At 41.6% G+C, this 25601-nt stretch overlaps 1 protein-coding gene across 1 annotated transcript in view; it reads right to left on the bottom strand.

The window, feature by feature from the left end:
• Nucleotides 1-25401, bottom strand: part of cdk18 (cyclin dependent kinase 18) — a 58706-nt gene extending 33305 nt beyond the window's left edge. Inside the window, exon 1 of the mRNA XM_023955113.1 lies at nt 25042-25401. The gene's annotated coding sequence lies outside the window, so the exon portion shown is untranslated. The remainder of the gene's footprint in view (nt 1-25041) is intronic.
• Between the last annotated feature and the right edge of the window lie 200 nt (nt 25402-25601).

Here is a 25601-nt window from a genome sequence, read left to right as displayed (position 1 = left end):
TAACTTAAGGGGGCTGAATAATTTTGCCAATATTTCCATTTTTTCTTTGTTAAAAAAGTTTGAAATATCCAATAATTGCGTTTCACTTCGTGATTGTGTCCCACTTGTTGATTCTTCACAAAAGATTAAAGTTTTATATCTTTATGTTTGCAGCCTGAAATGTGGCAAAAGGTTGAAAAGTTCAAGGGGGCTGAAAACTTTCGCAAGGCACTTTAATTTGGCTGGTGGACTTTGGATGTTACCGGCCACCCCGGCTTGTAATCGAAAGAGTTCATTTAGAGCCCTGGCTAGTAGTTACACTGCCAGCTAAAATTAGTTTCATTACAAATCCATAACTTTATTGCCAAATTAGCAAGACAACGCAAAATATGCGTAAAACAAAGACAGAAAATTCCACAACTGCTAACAAACAGGTGATGCCACATGAGAAAAAGTGTCCTTCAGCAAGACACTGAACCACACATTGCTCCTGGTGGTTATAGGTTGGAACCAGCGTTTGGCAGCAGAGCCGCTATCAGAGTGTGAATTTGTGTGCATGGATAAACAGGACCGACTGTAAAGTGCTTTGGGACTTTGAAGAAGGTAGTAAAATACTATAGAAGTGTTATTTACTGTTTACTTATGCAACTCTAAAAGCAGTTCTTCTTTCTGAGGAACCTGAGGTGGATCAAGTTAAACAAGGAGCTCCTGATCGTTTTCCTCTGCTGTTATGTGATGAACAAAAAGACACCTTTAGAGTTTTTTAACCCCACCCTAAAGATGATCAGCCAGCTTCTCGCTACAGGGCGACCATGAGACGACAACAAAGACTCTAGATTCTGGTTTGAAAAAAACTAAATGATGATGATTGGACGGCAAAGAATTGTTTCTTCATAGATTTGTGAAAAATGACAAAAATGCATCCATTTTTTTCTTAAACCGCTATATTATTTTATATTATGATTTTATTTCCAAAGCTTTCCTTATGAAATTTAAAGTAAAAAGATGTTATAAAATCATAAAGTTGCTAATATCTTCTAATCTTTAAAGATTAAAAAAGTAAAAAACAAGTAACTCTAAACAAACAACAAACAGACTATGAAAAAATTGCAAAAGATGTTTGTGAAAATCAAGAAAGAAATAAGATAATCTTTGAAAAATCAGCACAGACTTTTCCTTTCAGACTAAAAAGACCAAATTGTTCATCCATTTGTAGATGTGAGAACGTTTCAAAGTGCTTGGTGGCAGACATACAGGTGTCAAAAGAAGAAAATGAAGTTGTTACAGACGTGTAGGCGGCGGCCATAAACTGAACAGTGAGTCGGAGGGAAGATGCGGTGGGAAAAAAAGAAGGGAAAGCTAAAAATAACCGACACGCCGCTCAGCGCAGAGACCAGCCACATCTCTGATTCCCGGCAAAGTGGAGGCCTTTAAAATGGACTGAATCAATTTCATGTGACTCTTCTTCATGTAGAGAAACCCCATTACTGCAAAAAATAAACAAATAAATGTAGCCAAAACGGAAAAACACAGTAAGTACTGCAGACAAAAGCAGCGTATCGACCTCAGCTGGAGAATTCTGGAGTTCATCTTTTCAGGAATATATTTTTGGCTTTTTAAGGAAAGCACAACAATAGACTTTTGTAAAGCTGAACATAAAACATTCAGACACAAAGCAGATTTATAGAGCCGAGAAGTGAAGATTCAAGAGGCTTATGGCACTGAGAGAAATCAATACGCAGACTAAAGTCCTGGTGTGTTTGTGGGATTTTTTTTGGTTCCCTTCGAGAGCTCATGAGCTTTTACGACTTCAGCCCTTGTTAGTGTTCTGACAGCACGAAGGAATGCAAGAAAAACAGATTACAGCCCCACCACTGCAATGAACTTCTCTGCAAATGACATCATTTTGACGAGACTAAATTGAAGGCGTCCTCCCACCACAAAGGAATCCAAGTGGGTTTTTCTCTGCAAGTTTTCAAGTCGTTTTTTTGACACCATCAACATCTCATGCCTTGGTTACAACTGTCCTTACGGGTGAAGAGAGGCTGTCTGCGGCTGAGAAAATGGGCAAACTTGTGCGGGGCATACAGTTGGTGAAATGTCAAGGCCATGGATTACTCAATGAACCCGGTTGCATGTTTTTGGGTGGTCCGGCCTATGGAGGGTCGTAAAGAGAAGAAATGCAGGTGTGTCTTGTCGCAACCTTAAGGCCGCCATGAAAATGGAACGTACCATTGTCGTGCGTATGGTAAATGTACCATGAAGTATTTGGGAGGATACTGGAAGTTGCACACTTACAACGTATGTATGACGCAGTTGTATGATGCCCTTACACCACACTAGTCCAGGGGTGGGCAAATATGGCCCAAGGGCCAAATGTTAATATGGCCCACCAAACTGGAATAAATTATATTGATAATCCTGATTAATGCTTAATATTCCCTGCAATTCTGGTGTCTCTCCATAGATGGTGCACTACAAATACATTGACCTTTGTGAAGTTGTTTGCATGTTGTGTGCTGTTGGAAGATTTGTTTTTTCTGACATTTATGTAGCTTGGGGACCTGAAGCAGAATCACCAATGGGGAACTTTCTTTGTGGACTAGCCATGCTCTCCCCGTGCATGCGTGGCTTTTCTCTGGGAAATCCGGCTTCACAGGTTAATTGGTTACTCTAATTGTCCCTATGTGTGAATGTGAGTGTGCATGGGTGTGTGGCCCTGAAAGGGACAAACATGTCCAGATTTCATGTTATTTCCTTCTCTTATGGAGGGGATTACCAAAACACTCCACAAATCTGCTCCTGGTCAAATTTTAGAACCCTTTGTGGGCCCACAAGTCAAAAAGTTTGCTCACCCCTACCCTAGTCGTTACTAAGGTGCTCCTTACTGACCGCACACCAATGCTGGATGCATGGGGTGTGCAGGTCATATGTAAGTGCCCCTAGGACACCCACACAGACTGTCTAATTTCCAAATTTTAAGGAGCGCATACTTTTCATTTGAACAGGACCAACAGGCTCCTTGGGATGTGTGCAGTTTGGGGGAGGCTATTTAACTTGAAGTGTTATTTAAGGGTCATGACATGTCGCTCGCAGCACGCCCATGGGAAAAAAGCGCGTAAACATTTTCGCTCTATGGGTTCACTGGATTGCCTACAATCTTAATATTTTGTATTGGTCCCCTGCGTGCCCCATACAGTTTAGCCCATTTTTTCACAGCCTGTAGCCAGCCTTTAAAGTCAGTTGTGACTAAGATTTCCTTGCACGCCTCTCCAGTTAGAAATTAGGAAATAAGACCAAGAGTAGTGTGGACGTACCATGGGCACAAACGTATCACCTCCATGCTCCATTCGAGAGGCATTTTCACACAGTCAGTAAGGAACCAGTACCTGCACCTTACTAAAGACTAGAGTGTGGCGTAAGGGCACCATATGCCAGCAACACCTTTATGTCATAGGTACATGTAACTTACACTATCCTCACAAATACTTCAATATACACTTACCAACAATGGTATGATCCATTTTCGTGAGGTCTCCTAACATGCCCTTACAAGCCTCGAGGGAACTGCAAGACACACCTTCGCACCCCTTACGCTGCAGCCGCAGACTCTCCACAGACCCGGACAACCCAAACACCTGTCCAGGTGCGTGGGACTAAGGCTTAAATTCAAGGCATCCTCCCACCACGGCCAGAAACATCAATCTGTTTTATATATTTATTTATTTATTTATACAGTTTTCTCATCGTTTTGATTTTTTTTGCATCATCAACACTTGCTTTACTTGTATTTGGTTATTTTAGGCAGGCAATCTAGTGAAGCTAAAGTTTTATATGTAAAGGTGGTGGTTCTGCATTGATGGGTAACGTACCTCAGGGTTCCTTTTAAAAAAACTGCTTGTTATAAGACATATTTTTAGTTCATAAGTGTTAACTGGTTACAGACCTCTTCCTAATGTCTGCTTTAGCTTTAGAGTCATCGACAAAAGTCTTGCAAATGAATGAAAGGACCAGGAAACCTCTGAAAAGTGTGTTGTTTGAGATTCATGTGGCAGTAAATGTACAAACAAACACACGGGTTATTAGGAAGCTGCAGAGCTGAAGCAGCTGAGGGCTGACACCAGCACCGAGGCAACAATAGCCCCTCTGTTGTCGGAAAGCCCTGCGTGAGGTAATGCAATCACCCAGGATGACACCACTTTGACTTCCAACGATTCATTGGGCAGTTTTTATATTGTCAATATGCCATTGCACAGACGGAAGCTGGATATGGTTCACACACGGTTGGCTTCTTCTTTTCACCGTCAACTTATGCAGAAAAAGAACTTTCTGGATGGACTTACATTTGTGCCTTTGAACATCCTTCACAGGAAGTTCAGACCGAAACTTGAACACGTTCAAGTCAGCTTTTTTTTGTCAAATATACTGTATACACATGTTATACAGCACAGATGAACTTTCCTTCGTCTCAACTCACGATTAATAAAAACAAAAATCTAATGTACAAAATATGCAAACATCTACAAATCTACAAAGAAGAAAAAAAAAACAGAATAAGATTGGACATTGTATGACGTACTGAGACATAAAGTGGCAATAGTGCAAAAGTGGTTATGAGATAATGCATAAAGTAACAAGAGCATTTCAATTGTGATGTAAAAAATACACAAATACTTTATGTTTGGCTTCTGGGGGGCTGTAAGCTAGCAGGAGAGTGTGTGAACAGAGAGCTCTCAGCAAAGGGGAGGGAAGGGGGGCGGGGCTACTCCGAGCCAACAGTTCCACCCACAACTCGGAGGTAGATTTCTAATAACCATCGGAAACTATGTCCTAGAAGATGTCACAGGTTTTGGAGGATTTGAAGACCACTTTGTACACGTTGAAAATAGATCAAAAGATGATCGGAGTGGGACTGTAAGGAAAAAAAAGGCAAAATAGAAATTTTGATTCATATTTTACCCTAGGACTTGACCTATTATCTGTCATAAACATATTATAGAATGCGTTTTTCTATTTCCCAACAACAAAGAGGATCAGAATAGGTACATGAGTATTCAACAGCCAGATTTTATTTTGTGTTCATGTCAAAATTGTCCAATTCTCACACTTAAAAATGGGTCAATTTTGATCCGAACACAATACTAGGGTTAAAAACAGGTTTGTTTTATCCGAAAATATAATTTTACAAAACATTTTTCCATCAGCTGGTAAAATCAGCTGGTGAAATGTCTTGTTGTCTGCTTTAAGTGTATTTATCCAAATGTGCTCAAGAAAACAGGAACACTAGTTTAATTTTTTTAAGCCACAAATCTGATTGATTGATTAATTTAAAACAATAAAAGAACCAAACAATAAAAGAACCAATAGAAGGGAGCCGGTTTAGCTCGTGCTGGTTTGCGGCGCCTGCCGTCCGTGAAACCAGGGTTCGACTCTGGGCTGCTCCCTGTTTCCTTCTCTACCTCTGCCGGTTCCAAGCCCGGTTTGAGAAGGTTGCGTCAGGAAGGGCATCCGGCGTAAAACAATGCCAAATCTACCATGCGACTCGTTCACTGTGGCGACCCCTGATGTGAGAAGCCGAAAGAGGAAGAAGAAAAGAACCAATAGAAAATAGACAATAAAAACGGATATGGCTTTAAACAAAATAAAGATAGACACTTTCTTTGAATACAAATCTTATTCCAGTGATTGTTTACATTTGTAGTAAAGCTGTAGGAGCCTGTCTGTCTATTGTTTGTGTCTTTGGTTGGTTGTAGTGCTGCCGCCCAATCAAACCTAATACAATCTGAGCTGTGTTTCACAACTGAACTGCAGAAACTGCATCAAAAACCATTTAAAAACGGAAACTGGGTTTGTTGTTTGGAAGGAAATCAGATCTTCCCAGAAAGCCGATATTAATCCACTTCCTTAAGTTTGTGTCCAGAAATGAGCTGCCAAGTCAGAGCAAAACATTGTCGTTTGGGTCGGTGATCAGCTGCTCAGCCGTTTGCCGCCTCAGGGGAACTGAGGCCCGTTTGATTCAGAAAAAAAAGAAGCCATATGTCATGTTTCCAGAGGCCTGTGTCAGCTCCAGATGAATAAACGCACACGGTTCTCCTCGTGTGCGCTCGCCGAAAGCTGATGGCAATGATGTGAACTTGTCTGGATGGTTTTATGCAGGTCAGTGGGTCCACGTCAGAATAATAACATAACATCTACATACGGGCGCACAGTGCAGGAATGTGACTCATGACGTTTGACGAGCTCTGGTCAGACTTGGATACCTTTTTTTTTTTAATAATCTGAAACCACAGCAACTTTTAAATTAGGCTTTTTTCACAAAAATACCTCAAAGTTTGCATTTAGAGGAATGTTAAGTATCCTCAGACCCCAAATGTGCTCCCAGTTTACAATTTCTCTGTTAATGCTTTCTTCTTTTATCCCTTTTTTCCCCATGTTACTTTGTTTTCATAACCCAAAAACTATTGGCAAAAAGGAAAATGTACATATATAATAGTCCCAAGACGGATTTAAAAAGGACATACGGTGAGACATTCTATCACAATAAAAGCACGTCACACATTGTTTACAGAAGCGGCTCCCAATCCCCGGGCTGTGGACTGGTACCGCTCCGTGGGACAGCAGACATGAAAAACATGACCTACACTTTTTCAGTTTCATTTATAATCTGATTCTGAACGAAGTTTTATTTTGAAAAACTACTGGATTTTCCCCACCACATCTGACTCATTCTTAACGGATGTTAAGTTGCTCTGTCATGTGACAAAAATCCATCTGCCACTTTCTTTAAGCGGCTTCGTTGATCGCTAAAATAAAACTGTCAAGTTAGCAAAGTTAACAAAAACAAACGTGTTTGAAAAGTTTGCTTCAAAGTAAAAGAAATGCGCATTTAACAGGCAAAAAAAAGGACTCTTTATTCCAAATATGGATTTATTGTGTCAGTTGTTCCCGTGGACTGTATTAATAATGCAGGATATTCAGCAACCGACTGTCTAAGGTTACAAGGAGGCTGCTAATAAAGTTGTTCATACAGTAGGTTCACATCCATTATCATATTTAGAAAAAAAAACTGTTTTTGTGATATGTTTAATTTTTTTTGTATTTTGTCGCATCTTGAAATTCAGACAAGGCTGAAGTTGGCGTCTCGTTTTTGAGCTCCCACTTTGTCAGTTATGGCTTAAGGGAAAATCAATAACACATTAATGATTCCTGCAAAGAATCTAGTTTACAAATGAAGTTTAAAGCATTTGCAGATAATTCAGAGAGGATGAAGAAAACTTTACCCTCAAAAGTTAAGGGAAACATAAAATAAACAAATAAATCAGATACCCATTTTAGCCTTATACTACGGAAGAGGGGCCATAGAGAGGAAAAAATAAAGGGCTAAAAATAATTCTGACTTTTTCCTCAGAATTCTGAGATTAAAATGGCCCTCTATTTTTTTAATCGCCTTAATCATCCTCCCTATCATACAGACTGGTCCGTGAATACATGAAAAAGGGTGGGGGTCTGCTGCTTTACAGGACTCGTTTGCTTTCAACCTATGTTTGAGGCAACTATTGGATGTTTGTGCTTTCCATTTCTTCCGATTCTATAAGAATTTCTTTTTGAAATATTTTCGCTTTGTCATTTTCTGATCTGTTTTTTCCCCCATTTCTTCCTCACTAAGATGTGTCCCTCCATGAATTTGTCCTGTACTGATCAACAAACCTGCACCACTGAGCTTTTAAGACCAAAGGTTAACTTGTGGCCTTCCTGTTTGTAGCTACATTCCGGGAGGAAAGGTTAAAAGTATGTCAGTTTGGTCTAAAAACATGCATGTAGCATGCAGTGCACTCCTGAAACCTGGCTGTGTGCATCAAAAGCATGGAACATCGAGTCTTAAGACCTCTTAAATCCAACACGTGTGTGTACAACCAACAAGTGGTTATCTCTGTCTTAAGATACACAAAAATGTCCTTCACGATGGTTTTATACTTTCAGTTTCACCTTTAGATACTTAGAACAAAGTGTACTTTTGTGCGTTAATGCCTCTGCCTGCATCATCTGTGTCTCCTGTTTTGTGTTAGAAACTGACCTTGGGCCTGGAGTTACATTACTGCACGCACCACTGATTCAAATGAACCAAAGGAAGCACAGTAAATGGGAGGGAAGAGAGAAAACAGTCAAAGATGAAGGTTGGTTCAGTTTTATGGAATTTTTCTATTATTAGCTTCTTCAAGGCCCTGTCCTGTTTATTTTCTGGACTTTGATTAGATTGCTTCACAAGATTGATTTTATTTACCTTTCTCTGTGTGTTGCAGAGTTGTTGGTGTCACAGGATGTTCCATGACTGTTGAAGTTGAAGGCAGCGTTGATGGGTTTTCTGTTTCTTCTATTGTAATAATGTTCCATTTTCTAGGTGGAGATACTGTATAATTACAGAATTTTCCACATGCTAGGGCGCAACGGGTTTCTGGCCCACCGTCAATGAAACTTCTGTCATAAACCAGGTGCACCAAAAAATAAGGTGCATTAAGTGAGACAAAAGAGTTTGACAGAAGTCCATCAGTTAGTCAGTCAGACCCAATTAACTGCGTTCACAGTAGCTTTAGAACTTGTTTTAACATGCGCCACGTTAGCCAGCTTTGTTTGCAACACATATACAGTAAAAACAGACTGATACCACTAAAGCAGGGGTGGTTCATTTTGTTGATTGCGATCGAACGAACATTTGGGTAGATCGTGGGCCTTTTAAAAATAAATAAACAAAAAAATTAAAATATCTTTAAAAAATAAATTCCATCAGCAAATAATCGTCCTCACCGGGAAGTAGGCACTTGATTGACTCGCAGAGCGGCCAATCCCACATCCTCTGATACATGTGTAGCCAGGTGGAGAAGGTGTAGGTACAGGGTTGTGCCACTAGAGGGCGCTTCCTGGGTTTTCGGTGAACAGTTCAGTGAGGAGGTGGTGTGTTCTGGGGACCGTTATTTGACAGTTGTTTGACGGTTGTTTTGATCTGCGGATTAAAGCCGCTTGAAACCTGGCGTGAAGAGTCGTTAAGAGGGTAAACAAACATAGAAAGGTAAAAAAATAAGTTGTGTTTACTGTAATTGTTGTAAAAGTATTCTGTTTTAAGAAATTTGATGAAATTAGTAATTTGATTTGTACAATTGTCGCTGCATTTTACGTGTGTTTTACAGCAGTGCTCGACGGAGCCAATGTTGTGACTGGTGATCAACTTTGCCGTCATTCCTGTTACAGTTCGGGCCACAGAGCACCTGCTGTAGTTATTCTTGTGTACTCTTTTTCTTAAATTTGATCTTTTTCTCCATTTTTGTTTTGTTTACACTTGTTTTCTTTCGTGATTTTGGAAGATCGGAAAGTGACTGGCTAAAAGAAGCATCTAGATGGCATAATAGATCCACATTTTGTTTTTGTTTTTTTATCTTCCTGATTACCATTTTTTTTTAAATCTGAAATCCTGAGTTACATTTTTGTTTTGGAATAAAGAACCCAAAGACAGTTTTGTGTCCTGTGCAGGCTTGAATTCGCCAGGCTACACAATTTGGTACCAGGAGTGGGGTTCTGCAAAATTAGCAACTCAGGAGTTTTTGCAATATAATAAAAAATATATTAAAAAAAATGGAGAAAAAGATCAAATTTAAGAAAAAGAGTACACAAGAATAACTACAGCAGGTGCTCTGTGGCCCGAACTGTAACAGGAATGACGGCAAAGTTGATCACCAGTCACAACATTGGCTCCGTCGAGCACTGCTGTAAAACACACGTAAAATGCAGCGACAATTGTACAAATCAAATTACTAATTTCATCAAATTTCTTAAAACAGAATACTTTTACAACAATTACAGTAAACACAACTTATTTTTTTACCTTTCTATGTTTGTTTACCCTCTTAACGACTCTTCACGCCAGGTTTCAAGCGCCTTTAATCCGCAGATCAAAACAACCGTCAAACAACTGTCAAATAACGGTCCCCAGAACACACCACCTCCTCACTGAACTGTTCACCGAAAACCCAGGAAGCGCCCTCTAGTGGCACAACCCTGTACCTACACCTTCTCCACCTGGCTAAATTCTCCCCTGCTTTCCAGGCACCGCCCTCGGTGACCTAATTTACACACTTTCCTTCATTCATTGCTTCTCTGAAGAATGCTGTACCCACATTGATCAACAGCTGTGACAATACATCAGGACTTAAAGAAATAGCATTACAGGTTGATCTGGGGAGATGATGTGGATTTGAATGTAATCCCGCGGTTGCTCTCTGACTCCGGCGAGGGGCTGGAACCGGCACCTCGGTCTCAGCATCTCTTCCAGACATGCTGTTTGTCACAATGTCCTTTAGTTCTGAACCTGGGAGAGGTGTTCCACCATCAACCGTTCCACCAGTGCTCCAGGACTCCAAGACCTGGCAATCAGGAACACCATCAGTGTCTGTGTTCAGTTCTTGGTCCAAATGTGGATAAGTTGTTTCCTCCAACAGTACATAATCTGGGTCTGACTCCAGATTCTCTTTACGAACTTCCACAGGAGCAGCTATAGTAGAAGTGGAAGTGTCCTTTTTCAATTTCCTTGGTGCTGGAACTGGGCCTGGACAGGGTCTTAGGTTTACTCGATGGACCCTTTTGATGGAACCACCCTCCAATGGCTCAACAGTGTGTGTGCTGTCTTGCACATCCAGGACCCGGTAAATCACTGAACTCCAGGCATCCTGAATTTTGTTTCTACCCTGGGGCCACTGACGGAGATAAACTAATTGACCTATTTCCACAGGAGGACAGTGAACTTTGCTCTTCTCCAGTTCAAGCCGTTCTGCAGCTTTTTGTTCAGAATACTGCCTAGTTCTGTTATGGGCCTCATGCAGACGTTCCTGATGAACCACCAACCAGTCATGTTTTCTATCTACCACCTGATCTTGATTTAACAACGCATCTACAGGGAGGTGTGGATGTACCCCATACAGGAGATAGTACGGTGAGTACCCCGTGGTGGCGTGTGGAGTTACATTGTAGGCATAAATCAACTCTGGCAAATACTCAGGCCACCTACGTTTTTTCTCTGGTGGGAGCGTGCGCAGGAGGTCATGCAGAGTCCTATTAAAACGCTCACACTGGGCATTACCCTGGGGATGATGGGGTGTGGTGCGCGTTTTCTTAACTCCATACAATTTACACAGTTCCTGAATGACCTCACTCTCAAAGTTCCTTCCCTGATCGGAATGTAACCTCTCAGGTACCCCATACTTCATAAACCACTCTCTGAGCAAGACCTTCGCAGTGGTATCAGCTTTTTGATCTCGTGTTGGAAACGCCTGTGTAAATTTGGTGAAAACATCAGTTACAACTAACACATTCTCTCGACCATCGGAAGCTGGCTCCAACAACGTAAAATCCACTGCAACTACCTCAAGAGGGCGTGTAGCAAGAAAATGTTTCATAGGGGTACCTATGTGAGGTTGTGGCAGTTTGGTGAGTATACATCTTTCACACTGTTTCACCCACCGCTCGACATCTTCATACATCCCAACCCAGAAACACCTCTGTTTCAAAAGGTTCTGCGTGCGCTCTATTCCTTGATGACCCATCTGATTATGCACACTTTCAAGTACTGAGTCTTTCAAACATTCGGGCAAAAGAAGTTGTTGACACTCAAGTTTGTGATCATCCTCAATAACACGATATAACAATCCATCTACATCTATAATTCTTGACCACTGTCTGAGCAGGGAGATGACGGGTTTAGCTAAACTCCTCCTTTGCTGATAAGTGGGTTTTGTCTTCTGATCCCAAAACTGACAAAAGGACTTAATGGTTGGGTCTGTTTGTTGAAACTGCCTCAACTCTTCTTTTGAGTAACCTGGCAGAGTTGGCGTGTTACCTTGAAGATCTTTGTTCTCAACAACCTGCTCAGCAGCTGTAGCCCGCATCTCTCTAACCTGACAGCACTTGATACCTTCACACACTAAATCTGGGTCAAGGGATGTGCCTCTCTGAATCATGTTGCAAATGGATATACATCCATCAAACTCCTCGTCACCATTTGTTTCCGGCTCCCCTGCTAACGGCTGCCTAGACAGTGCATCTGCTGCTGCGTTACATCTCCCAGGGCGATAACGAACGTCAAAGTCAAACGGGGCCAACTGTGCTATCCAGCGCTGTTCAACGGCGCCCAACCTTGCTGAGTCGAGATGACACAGGGGATTATTGTCTGTCATCACAGTAAATTTGGCCCCCAAAAGATAACCTCTGAACTTTTCAGATACAGCCCACTTTAAAGCGAGAAGCTCAAGCTTCATGCTGCTGTAATTCCGATCATTCTTCTCTGCACCTCTCAGTCTCCTACTGGCATATGCTATAACACGCTTCTCCCCATCTTGAATCTGATAGAGGACTGCTCCTAGTCCTAAACTGCTGGCGTCTGTCTCCAAGATAAATGGGAGGGAAAAGTTAGCATACCCGAGTAGAGGGGCACTGGTCAGTCTCTCTTTAAGCTCCTCAAAGGAATCTTGACATTCTGCAGTCCAAACACTTTTAAACAGATTTTTCGACCTAGACATGTTACTCTGATTCAGGCAGGTATTGACCGCATCATGTAAGGGACCTGCCAGTTGCGAAAAACCCTGCAAAAACCGGCGGTAGTAACTGCAAAAGCCCAGATCTGTGCCTATTCCATCAGCGGAAATCTGGTGGCCCAGAAACCGCACGCTTGATTGGAGGAAATTACATTTTTCCACCTTCACCTTTAATCCTGTTTCCCTGAGCCTCTGAAACACAGTCTGTAACCGAGTCAAATGCCCATCGAACGTTGGTGAGTAGACCAAAATGTCATCCAAGTACACAAGCATGATCTGGAAGACTAAGTCACTCATAGTAGCCTGCATGAGTCGTTGAAAAGTTGCTGGCCCATTGCAGACTCCAAAAGGCAGTCTAGTGTACTCAAATAGCCCAAAAGGTGTTATAAAGGCTGTTTTGTGCCTGTCATTCTCATGTACTGCAACCTGATGATAGCCACTAGCGAGATCGATGGTTGAGAAAAATTTTGCCCCGTGCAAAGCATCAAAGCACTCATCGATCCGAGGCAATGGAAAGGCATCGCGTCGGGTTTTGGCATTGAGGCGTCTGTAATCCACACACAGTCTCAAGCTGTTGTCTGCTTTTCGCACTAGTACAATCGGGGACGCATAAGCACTGGTACTTTCTTGGATTACCCCCTTCCTTAAAAGTTGTGCAATATGATCTTTGACCTCCTTGTACTGAGTGGGTGGTACCCGCCTGTAGGGCTGAGTAACTGGGACATCATCGGTTAAGTGAATTTCATTTTGTATCCTGTCAGCATGGTCAAGGTCCTCATCACTCAATGATGAGTGATGACGCCTGTGTTCACTCAACGCGAACACAGGCGCCTCTACTGTGTGCCGGGTCCCAGGCGGAGGACCAGTCCCGCCCGCAGGAGCATTTCAGACCCGGGCCGGCCAGTGTACCTCCTCGACTGGAAGCGAGACAGAGACACCCCGTCTGACCCAGCCATCCTGCCAAGGCGCCTGTTACCGACCGAAGGAATTGGAGCCCACTCAGGCAGCAGTGTCCTCCAGAGGCAGGCCCTTCACAAGCCCTGCCCCCAGACCAGGGGCCACCGTATCTGTTACTACAAAAATAATATTAATACACATACACAACAAGCTATATACTCACAAAGATTTGTGTACTCTTACTGTGTAGTTTGAGTTATTCTTACATGCCAAAAACAAGTGTGAGGGCCCCTGCTCTAAAACAAACGTAACTGTGACTACGCTGACACATAATCTAGTTATTACTACTTAAAAATAAACAGTCCAACACTCGTAAACGTGTAAAAAAACAGAAATTTTGCGTTATGTGTCATCAGTAAACATAACCAAAAAATTATATATACATATAAAGCGTTCTGGATTAGAAGGAAAACTGTCATTAAAAAGGGGGGGGGGGGGGGGGGGGGTTAAAGTGCACTTTATAGTGCATACCGTACTTCTAATCCATTGAGTTAAGAATGTGCACATAGGGTGAACAGTATGACCATGACGTCCCGAAGAAATTTTGTTGACATCCAGAAAACAGGTATAGATGTAAACCAGACCAGTTTCTGATTTTTTTTTTTAATTTGGATGAAAGAGTTGAGCACACTTTATGTTATTAAAATTTTCTTCCGGCTGTGAACAAAATCTTATGTCACAAAAATTAAAGGTTAAATACAAGTCTGTACATATACAGGTCTATTTCAGCTCCATTTGAATTGTGAAAACTGATCCAGAAAATAAACTTGTTTTTTCATGGTAATGTAAATCCTTGAAATTCCTAAGGAATTTGTTATTTTACTGTTTACTACTTGATTCTATTGTAGAGTAATTAATTCAGCTACTGACCCAGTTACTTTTCAGATCAAGTAGTGTGTGATTATATCTAAATAATATGAGGAAATTGAGAGAGTTGCTGAAATGTGTCACAACGTGGTTTAGAGGGAGGAAACAAATGCAAGTGACCAGACAAATGTCTAACTAACTAAATATATAAACAAACAAAAAAATGAGCAACTAAACAAAACTATTGAAGTAAGAACAGATACTGAGAATATACCAACAGAGGTTTCTAAATAAGTCACAGAACACAAGAACGAAGTCACCTGATGAAATAGCGGCTAATTATTTTGGAAACTGTAGCTCCACTAATCACTGTCAACAACCTACCTTCATGGTGGCTGTGAGGACGAAAAATACAATAAAGACACTTGAAAAGGAAAATAAAAGTCAACTCCACTGAAAAAGTGGTTTCAACACGAAGTTTATAGGTTTGGAAACACTCCCAAACCTTTCCCGGATGACTCTTTTATGCTGTTGCCTTAAAGCAAGAACAGATTACAGTCCTGGTGCATCAGAGAAAACCGTCTGAAGGCCCTCTTCATGCCCCAGCGTGAGAATCAATTCCTCCGGACGTGTCACACAGTGTTGTAAAGGAAAAAGTCCAGACCAACTGACCTGCTGCCGCTTTCTGCCCAACCGATTTCAGGCATGGATCAGCTGGACATCTGTGTGAGATGACACCTGGTGTTACATGCTGGCCTTGTCCATGTGGGAATCAAGTCCAATAAAGATTTTTCCCTTCCCCTTCTTACTATTTGGAAGTCAAACCTCATGAGACAACAACCTCAGCCTTGTTTTCTCCTCTGAAATCCTTTATCGGCACTCGATTCATCTTGCCTGGTTCCTTCCTTCTGAGAGTTTAACAAACACAGAGCAGATTTTTTAAAAAAAAGGTTGTTTGTAGTAAATGCGATAAAATTTGTGACAGAAACAATAAACCCCTTGTGTGTGTGTCGATATGCACCATTGCTCCCCTATCAACAGTAGCTCCACTGTCCTCTACGTGAAGAGCAGAGCTGAGGTCACTATCAGACCACCAAGGGGTGTTTAATGCATTTGATAGTTTACCATAACACAGTAGTCTCAGTGTTTACAGTGGAGGTTACCTTTGTGAAATGTTTAAAAGCTTAATCCAAATGCAAACGCAGAGAATGTAACTAAACAAATCCTTTCAAAGGAACCCATTCTCTTATTAAAATTCCACTCTAATGTTCTACGTGATCTTGGTTGTGTTGTTTTTAGCCATTTTTTTTGCTAGGACATAGTTTCTGCAGAACAGCAGTAGTTCATGAGAAATTTGTAGACGGGAGTATTGGCAGTAGTTCTGAGCTTTTTTCTCTAAAAGGTTTATCCATATAAAAGATGAGATTTAAAGCAATCTGTGTGGATGCATCAGAATCTGAAATAAAAACAAAATCTTTACAGAAAGAAAAAAATCAAGAGTCAAAAGCAAAATGAGAATCAACGACTCAGGGCTGCTGTTTTCAGACAACCTCAGTTTTAAGGACATTTGTTTTGAATGGAAGCACGAGATGATTCAGATCAGTCTGAAAGGGCACACTATAAAACAGAATTACGCAACGTCCTGCTGACCTAAGAAATATGTAGGTCAGCAATAGCTGCAGCTTGCGAGGCTGAAGCTTAGACGCGTTGCTCCTTGGCTGAGGAGCACTGCTGCTGTTCCACAGGCCCAGATTCTAAACCTTTGTTTTCCCAAGAAATGTTGCAATCTGCGTCATGGCTGTAGGGCTTTCTCTCAACCCGATTCAACAGATGAGTTTTCCAAATGTGGGAGACAACTCAAACTTGGCTAACATTTCAGGTCTGCCGACATTTTCAACCTCGTATGGGAGGTTGTGCTAAAGTTAAGGTGAATGGAGTTGGAGAGATTCCAGTTCTGCTTGCAGTTCGTTAAAAATATGTGCAGCATTGCATCACATTAATACAAAAAAAAAAAAAAATGAAAGCTCACTCCTGAAATCCTCTGTTTTTTACTTGGGTCTTGGCCCATTTTTTTTCTATAGGCATGTTGCAAGCAACAGGTGGTGGTGAACACTGCAAGACACGCCTACACTCCCTTTAAGATACTTTCCTTCTCGTCTACGACCCTCTACAGGCCTGGACAATCTAAAAATCCACAGCATTCATATCGGTCAGCTCCTCTATGGCACAAGTCAAACTCAAGGCCCGCGGGCCAAATGTGGCCCGCCATGTCATTTTATGTGGCCCGCATGCGCATAAAAGTGTTTAATTTCTTAAAATAAAAAAGGAAAATTGGTGTGTATTTATTCATATCTAGGGAGAATTGGACTTGAAATATTAGATTGGGCAACTATACATTAGGACTTAAACACTGTCCATATAACCTAACCTGACAGAATCAAATGTAAAAGGATTTATGCCAGAGTAACAAACATGTATGCAACTGTAATTGTCACTTTAAAAAGGTATAGTAAATAAATAAACAAATGAGTTATTGAACATTAAGGAGTAGTTATGTTTATTTGTCATTACATTTAGTTACATGTATGAGTTATATTTGGCCCTTTGAGGACAGCCACTATGCTGATGCGGCCCTCAGTGAAAATGGGTTTGACACCCCTGCTCTATGGGTACATGGGATTAAGGCTTTGGAATGATGGCAAATTTACACTGGAGTGTGTCTCCCTGTCTCACATTTGTCAGATAGTTTATCAGCGATGGGTAACTCCATGCATGTTTTCCAACATACCCTGCTCTGGCATGTTCAAATTGGCTGGACACACCTTAAGCAGGGTAACCAGTCATGAGTAGGGCTTGAATATCTGGAAATAATGCAAATAAACAGGCACTCAAGGCCTGGGGGGTATTCCAGGAAGCATGTTTAAACTAGCCTGACTTTAAGCCTGAACTCTGGCTGAAATCCGCCTGAACTTGCTTATTCGGGGTATGTCGGTTCCAAAAGACCGGATATGAGTTGGCGTAATTACGCCCGACTTGGTAACCCTGGGTTAATGCACGTGCATGTCAAGTACATAAAGACATTCTCAATGGATCGCCGATTTCTGGAGTCACCATGGAAACGCGTGGAAAAAAAGAAAGCGTTACACTTTAGTGAGACGGAGTCTGAGGTTTTAATGACGGCGTATGAAGATTATACGTCCATCAAAAAAGTAATACGGCTGCATCATCAAAAAAAAGAGTTTCTGCTTGTAGTAAGAACAGACAAAGTAAACACAGGAGTTTCTGATCTTATTTCCATTTTCCCTGTGACTCATATATATATAACTTATCCAATTTTGCCACCTTAAATGAATTACTTCTATTGGTAACAAATAATCAAGTTAAATTTAATCAACATAATTTCTTACGTCTATAAAAACACAATAATTGTTTATACAACTCAAATTTATGTATTTATCTAACTAAATGTCATATTACTCCAATTCAATTAATATTTTTTCCATCTTAATTAATTATATTTCTTGATCTCTCATATGTCTAAGTTTGAGCCGGCAGATATGCTCATTTTTATAACAATAAAAAGGATGGGAAAAGAATGCACGTTACGCACAACTTCAATAAAGAATTTTCCATCAATATCACTATAGGACTCATCAGTAAGGGTGGAATATAAACTCATCATCCTCTCATTCACTCTTACTCATGGTGCAGAGACATAAGCACAGTAGGACTAAACAACTCAGCAAAACATGGCAAAACACAGTAAAACAGCTAAACAACTAAAAACATTTGGTCAAAAAGCCACACTTAAACCAAAATCCGTCCAGACAGGCAAAGCAAATGGTATCCCACAATCCTTTGCGGTGCCGATCTAACAGCAGGACCAACGTTACACCTACTTAATTGAATTAATTTGAATGAAAGTAAAATAACTGTCTGATAACTGTGTGTTATTTTTAAACTGACTTAACAAACAAATGAGTTATCTTAACTGAAGCAAATAACTATGTTAGATAAAAGTAAAAAAGTTTAATTTTCCAACATTCATATGTGATCTTATCACCCTCTCACGGTGGAAAAAGTATTATCTGAGCTTCTTCATCCACTAAATCATCTTTAAATCGACACGCCATGCTGCTTCACCTCTCTGACAACAAACTAAGCTTCAACTAAACCTGCTCCCGACCAGGTTATGTTCAGAGCATGAGTTGCCATGGCAACTTGACCTACCCTGAAACATGCCTCCATTTCTGGAACCAAAAACTGAGGTTATCAACTTCCTTAGCCTCAAACTTACCGTGGGAGCTAGCATAACCTGCTTTCTGGAATACCCCCCTGGAGTTGATCATCCCTGGTTTGCATAGTCTTCATTGCATCTCCAGTCTGTCCCTCCTGGCTCCCAGAGGAGTGATTTGTCCTGCCGTGTCGACGAGTGGTTCTTTGGCAAACAGGCCCCATGCTCTCTACTTCCTCACTAAGTCCTTGTAAAACGCGTGTCTTGTGTCATAAATTCAAAGACGCAGCAGAAACGGTCATTCCTTCTTTCTGAGTTTATACTTCCAAAATTAAACTTTCCATGGTGAAAATGGACACCGGTGTTATCTGCTGTGTTAACGTGTGTTAACGCACGGACACGTCACCAAATAATAAAGTCATACACTTTTATTTTAAAAGTATAATGTTTTTCATTGTGAATCCCGGACCCGTTTCCCATTTCTCCAGCTTTTTGCTGCAAATTTGTCCATAGACTAAAATAGAACTCCTGTGTAAAACTTGCGTTGGGGAGAGACGGACGTCAGACGCAGACATGAGGTCATGTAAACATTCTAACTGATTAATGATCGATGGAGACGCAGCTCAGAAGGTGGAAATCAGCCTCGAGTCTAAAGTGTGAATTTATACAATTTAGCACAAAGATTATGTAGAAAAGGTGCATTAATGAAGATTTTTTGTCCCTGCTTCTTCTCGTTTTGACTATTTTCACTCTCCCTGCAATTGTTGAGTTCTTCCTTTCACTCGGTTATTTAAACGGCTGTGACCAGCGTCTCCTCCGTTAGGCCGTGTCACACAGCCACTGCATACATTTTGCACATCTTCCACATAGGAAATTTCGGTCTTTCGTGATACATGCATGATATACGTAATTCATAAATGTTTCTTGCGTTTGTCATTTGTCGATGTGCAGATAGATGTCCGTTTAGGGTTTCGACCCATTGGTCTTAACGTGAATTCAGTTTTGAGTTGTTCAAAATCATTGGTTGGTGGAGAATTACGCCGTTTATGCATATTTGACATCTTTATAAACATTTTATTACGTAAATCTTACACTTGTAAGATACTTGTGCATGATTTTTGCAAGATGCATACGCAAATTAGGTAAGTCTAATGGACTTTACACACATCTACCACCGGTGTACAACTTTCACATCGTGTATACAGCCCACATATCACAATACATTTACATAATTATGCATGAATTTTGGGTCAGTTGAAAATTTTCTGTTCATTTAGATGTTCTTTGTGTAGTTCATTCGTATGTCTTCTGTGGTTTTATTGTTGTTCTTTCGTAATAAATCTGTGAAAATTTTACATAAAGAGCATAACTTTTTAAAACTTTTTCCACGTATATATATATTCGTATTTAGTGGTTGTGTGACATCCTCTTACTATTACTGTGATCATGACACAGAATCTGCTCACCAAATGTCCCACATTTGTTGGACTTTGTCCACTGCCCTTTACTGGATGCCAGCAGTAATCTGATGTCTGATTTTTTAAAGGTGGCATTTTGTTGTAACAACTCTGATAAGACTTTAGAACAAGCCGACAGGAATACTGAAAAACAGAGCTCCTGAAGGTGGCGGTCAGAAAGTCTGTTCGCCACTTCCCAGCTGCACATCTGTCAGGCTGCATCGTTCCGCGGTGTGTGTGAACGTTCAGGTGCGTTGGGAGTTTTCCCTCAGGTTTTAGCCGACGGTCGTAGCTGCTCTGACTCACGGCTTACCTCTCACCCTTCACAAACAACCCATGATGCATTTCCCAAGGCGGTTTTTTAGGCCTTTAATCCCAAGCAGTTGCTTCACACTTTAAGTCCATCAAATCTACAAGAACCGGACTTTGGTTGCAAATAAACACAAAAGAGCAAAGGATGGGTTTCCCGCTCAAACAGCTCTTTCCTTCCGAAGCGCTGGCGTTTTCAGATAAGGTGAAGAAGTTAAAATTAGCAGGACTGCTCAGCTGCAAATGCGCTGCCCGCCCACCTGCAGAGACATTCAGAGGGGTGCTGGCTGTGCGTGAGGAAAACATGCACAAAAACACTTTGTATGCTTTGGGGCTTTTTTCATTGTGTTCATTTTAAACGCAGTGTTTTGTTGTGGTTTGTGCACCTAAATTCAAAGATGCAGCAGAGGCAGTCGCTCCTGCTTTCGGATTTTTCAATCGTGCAGGAATTTTCTGATTAAAAACACTGGATCTGCCAATCTATGATTTATAATCACTAGTTTGCATGTTTCTTTTCATGTGAACAAGCAGCTGCCATTTATGCAATATCCTATTTGTTTGTGATGTTTGGTTCAATTTGTAGAAACATATGAATATGTACTTGTCAAATTGCTTCACACTTATTTAGGGATGTTTCGTTGTCAAAAACCCAAAGTTAGATCAACGTTTTAATGTTTCCCTGGGCAAAAAGGTAAAAATAAAGCAGCCATTAGGTTTTACTTCAACATGAGGGTTTTTGTTGATTTTTGACATACCTGAAGGTCAAACTAAAGACACAAGTTCACCTCCACAAATCATTTTAAGGCAAATGTGTTTGGTTGTCATGATGCCATAAATGCCTTAATGAGAGAAACATTTTTGCTGCTTTGTATCACAATTGATTCCCCCTTTAATGTTTGAAAAATCATTCGTGTTGCACGAAACCTTTTGTAGTGGATCTTTGTGTTGTTTGAGAAAACATGTCCGTTGTGTGACACGTTGACACACGATGAGGATCAGTTGAGTCTCCCGTAATGAGATACATGGTCGAGAAACGCTGCTGCTTTTCTGCGGCACTTAATCTTCCAGGGGGCCTGGATTGCCAAACGTTTGTCCGCCTCCAAGAGCTGTTTTAGTGACGGTGCCAGAGCTATTGTTGAATACGGTGGGTCTGTCCTCACATTATCATGGCTGAGTGGGCCTGGGGCTGTGTGGTGAATCAGAGACTAGATAATAAGCTGCTTATGTAAACATTGTTACCTTGTCTAGGTTACAGCTTTTTAAGGAAAAAGGCTAAACATGAAATTTCAACTCAGAGTGCAATAAAACCCGTCTGTTGGGGAACTGATCCAACGGCTCCAACCTATTTAAAGTACCACCAATAGTGGAACTGTTAGGTTTTTTTTAAACTCAGAGCGGATAATCATTCTTTTTTTTTTAAGTATTAAATCAGAGAAGGCAACTAAACCCACGTTTTATGGACAGGTTAACTCAATATAATGCACCATAATCCATAAATAAAACCATTTACCAGCTGAGATTTACAACCTGATACTATAAATACAACTGATTGTAAAATAGCACCTCGAGAGAACCAATCCAGTTACATCTGGACACAAACTAATTTCTATTTCCAAATATTAGAGCAAGCATTGTGGTGGTAGTGTGATGGTGTGAAGCTGTTTTACAGTTTCAAGACCTAGACGATGTAAAAACTGATGGAACAGTGAAACCTGTTCCTCAGTCCCTAGATTACCTAAAGCTCAAAAATACTTTGGATGTGTAGCAATCCATCCACCCAAACATTAGAGCAAGGATGGTGGTGGTAGTATGATGGTGTGACAGTACAAGTTCAGGACCTGGATGATGCGGTTCTTCAGTCTCTTGATTACCTAAATCTCAGTAGTTCTTTGGATGTGTAGCAGAAAAATAATCGATCCATTGAACATTAGAGCAAGCATGGTGGTGGTAGTGTGATGGTGTAAGACAGAATTGAATCCGTTAGTTCAAAAGGGGCCCAAGTCCACAATCTTGCGTGGGTTTTGCTTTATCCCATAGATGGCAGCACTAGTTCTCCAATATGGCAGCGCCCGTTTAATTCAAGAAGGGCCCAAGTCCAGAGACTTTAGTTTGCTAGTCCTCTGAAATTATAAAAGTGAGGTGCTTCATATAATAGCATTTGTAAGCTATGAACTGGTGCTAAATCTGGGTAAAGTATTATCATTTGGTGTAGCCTCCCTTTAAGCCATGCAATTAAAATCCTTTCCTGGAAAAACAAACCTCTTGGACTTGGGCCCCTTTTGAACTAACCGATTCAATTCCAGTTTCAGATGATGTAAATTTGAATGGAACTGTAAATTCTGTCCTTCAACCCCTTTATAACCTCAGGCTCAAGAGTACTTTGGATGTGTTCCACAAAAATAATCAATGTCTCCAAACATTAGAGCACACATGGTGGTGGCAGTATAATGGTGTGAGGCTTAGATGTAATATAACTGATGGAACCAGGAATTCTGTTCTTCAGCCACTTGATTACCTAAAGCTCAAGAGCAGCAGAAAATAATTGATCCATCTTAACAGAACAAGCAAGGTGGCGGTAGTGTGATAATAAGACAGAGGTACAGTTTCAGGACCTGGATGGCGTAAAAAACACATGGAACCGTGAATTCTGTTCTTCAGTAACTTTACTACCTCAAGCTCAAAAGTACTTTGGTTGTGTAGCAGAAAAAAATCCAAACACAGCAGCAAGACAACCTCTTCAGTCGGATTAAGATGGACAAACAGATCCTTACCCAGGAACAACAAAAATTGAGATTTGAATTAAGATCCTGTTTCATGACCTTATAAGGACATTCCTGCTGAAAAACCTTCAAATGTGAATTAATCCAAGAACATTGGAGAGTCCTTTCCCCACAGACGTGAGACTCTCTCCGTCATCACAAAAACATAACGGCAGGAGCTGAAGCCGGTGGAGCTGAGTTATCAAGCTGTCAAGTTTGGGAGGTAATTACTCTTTCACAGAAATGTTTGAGACATAATTGATTGATTTTGTCTAATGAACAGGAATTTCTACATAACTCATGAAATCTACCTTAATCTGGTAATTTATTGCCTGATCGCCTGCCTGCAGACAGGTGATCAGGCACACAGGTGACCCACATGAAACAGCATGGTCGTAGACTGTACAGCGGAAATGTTTATGCACATTTTTTTCTCTGCAGGCAGTTCCTGCAGGCAATGGGTCGTAGGAAACACTCCTGCAACATTTACGGGTAAGTAAGGATAAAATAGGTGAAACGGGGTTGTGTCCTATGAATTTTTCCTTTTTTCAACTCCCCCAAATCCTGCGGACTATGCAAGGAGCCTGGCGTGCTGTTGCCATGATAAGTGTGCTCTCCTTGCACGATTTGTAAAAAGTTGCCCATTTTACTCCTGCATTAAGCCCATATAGCTGTGAGGGCAGTTGTGACTAATACTTTACGAACAACTACGCATGAGGGTACTGTATGACAGCCTCACACGAGTTATAAGTGCGTGCAACGTCCACCAGCCTTACAAACACTTCAGGATACACTTACCACTGGCACAATAATGGTACGTTTCAATTGAACGACGTCCCTTGTGGTGACTGCACCAAAGTACCGTTACTTTTTATTTTCACTGAGCCTCAACGAAACTGCAAGACACACCTGTGCTCCCCTTACGATGCGACTTGAAGTGACTGCTTCTCTCTGACTTTCCAACAACCCAAAAACCCACAGCACCCGAATGGATCAACCCCCCCCCCCCTTCCCCCCATGCGCGGGCACGTGACTAGACCTCAGGCTGCAGGAGACCAAATAAATGATTGACAAAGGAGCTCCCAAAATCTAAATTAAACCAGAGATTTATCATTTTTCCAAAGAGCCATGAAGGGCATGCTTGGCTACAGTGACCCCCACCCCCTTGCTGGTGGAGGATGTGTGGGGGGGCTGGTCTCATGAAATACCCCCCGTCTTTCATTTCTGACAGAGAGCATCCAGCAGCATTGCAGTTCCTCATGAAGATCTTGGACTATTTTTGTGTTGACCCTTCAGCCGGCAGCAGACTCCACTCTGCATGATTCAACAGCGCATGGTAATGATGTGGAAAAAGGGAAGCAGGTATGTGCACGCACACAAACACACACTCAATCACTCACTCACTCACGTACACACACACATTAGACACTCAATTACTCCTGCAGGCTCCTATAGGTAAACAGTGAGGTGTGTGCAGCAATTATAGTTGGACTTCAGTGAGCAGGAGAGCAGTCTGTGTACGGTTACATGAAAACTAATGCATGACACTCATCAGGGATGAGAGAGTGGCTCTGGATTGGGAAGGGGGGGCCTGGCTGAGAAGCTCCAACAGGTACTTGTTGCAGAAACATCAGCTTGTGCGCAGACGTGTGGAACTTTTTCTATAGTGCTGCTTCACCTTTCCTCTGCACACGGATTATGTAACTGCCGTGTGGACAAACGCACTCCGTGTCATGACCTTCCCATTTGTGAAAAAAACACCCAAAAACACCCAACATTCTCTTCTACTACGAGTGGACTTCAGTTTGCTAACATATTCCTTAAACTCTCAGGATGAGGATGCCAAAATGAAAAAACTCCAAAACTACTAGAAAATCGTTGGAATGCCTCATGAGGTGTTCAGGGAGTTTCAGGAAAAAATGATTCTCTCTGGTGAAAAGAGTGAGGAAAAGATTATTACTTACAGAGGAGCAGAGGTCAGTTGTACAGCGGCTGGATTGCCAGACAGGTGGATGGATGGATGGATGGATGGATGGATGGATGGATGCAGGAGCAGGTTTGAGGGAGTGGGGTTGTGAGCCTCCACCCGCCTCTCTCTGGTCAGGTTTCGCCTCCCCAGGTGTCACTCACAGCAGGGATAAATCCACGGGATGCTCCGTCGCAGTGATGGACAGGCAGTGAAGGCGGTGGGGGGTGGGGGGTCAGGGGGGGATGGCGTTCTCCTTTCTTCCGTCCTCCTGAAGGAGCTGCTCTCTCCAGCCAGATAACAGGAGAGACTGTATAAAGACAGGGTGACAGCGAGGAGAGCTCAGCAGAGCAGAAAATGCTGCTCTGGACGCCTTTATAATCATGAAGCCCCTCCCTCACTTCTCTATGGCCTAACCCCTCCCTCTTTGCTATGGCAACAGCCAATCCCAGCCCAATTCCCAGCAGAAGAATCCACCTCCCATCCCTTCCTCCTCCTCTGGTGTTGACAGGATTGTCACACACACTGGCGATCTCCATGCAAGCATGGACGTGCGTG

The sequence above is a fragment of the Oryzias latipes genome, chromosome 5, assembly GCF_002234675.1.
Source record: "Oryzias latipes chromosome 5, ASM223467v1".
In the NCBI taxonomy this organism is placed as follows: Eukaryota; Metazoa; Chordata; class Actinopteri; order Beloniformes; family Adrianichthyidae; genus Oryzias; species Oryzias latipes.
The sequence above is the reverse complement of the archived record's forward strand: the minus strand, read 5'-3'. Positions and strand labels throughout refer to the sequence as shown.